We start from the raw sequence: 477 nt of genomic DNA, 5'->3' as shown, positions 1-477 counted from the left end.
TCAGTGGGTAGAGTGTCGGCCTGTGGACAGAAGGGTCCCAGCTTCGATTCCAGTCAAGGGCACATGCCCGGGTTGCGGGCTCGGTCCCCAGGGTGGGGGGTGCAGGAGGCAGCCGATCAATGATTCTCTCTCATCATTGATGTTTCTCTCTCTCTCTCTCCCTCGCCTTTCCTCTCTGAATTCAGTAAAAATACTAAATAAATAAAAAAAGAATTGCAGGTCAGGTCTTGGCCAGAGACACCTCATCTCCCTTGCTCTTGGGAGACAGCTCTGGCTTCAGGAGGGCCTGAGAGCTGACGCACAGGCAAGCGGAACCAGAAAGGACCTCCGCTGTCCTCGGCGGGGCCCGCCCAGGCATCCAGCGCCAGGATGACGTGAGCTGTAAATCACCCCGTGGACCACAGACCCCGGGCCATCCCCACGGGTTTCCTTTCCTGCTTCCTAATCCTCCTCCTCAGACAGGGTAACAAAAAGCAG

The sequence above is a fragment of the Myotis davidii genome, unplaced genomic scaffold, assembly GCF_000327345.1.
Source record: "Myotis davidii unplaced genomic scaffold, ASM32734v1 scaffold339, whole genome shotgun sequence".
NCBI classification, from domain to species: Eukaryota; Metazoa; Chordata; class Mammalia; order Chiroptera; family Vespertilionidae; genus Myotis; species Myotis davidii.
Note: the sequence above shows the minus strand (reverse complement) of the source record.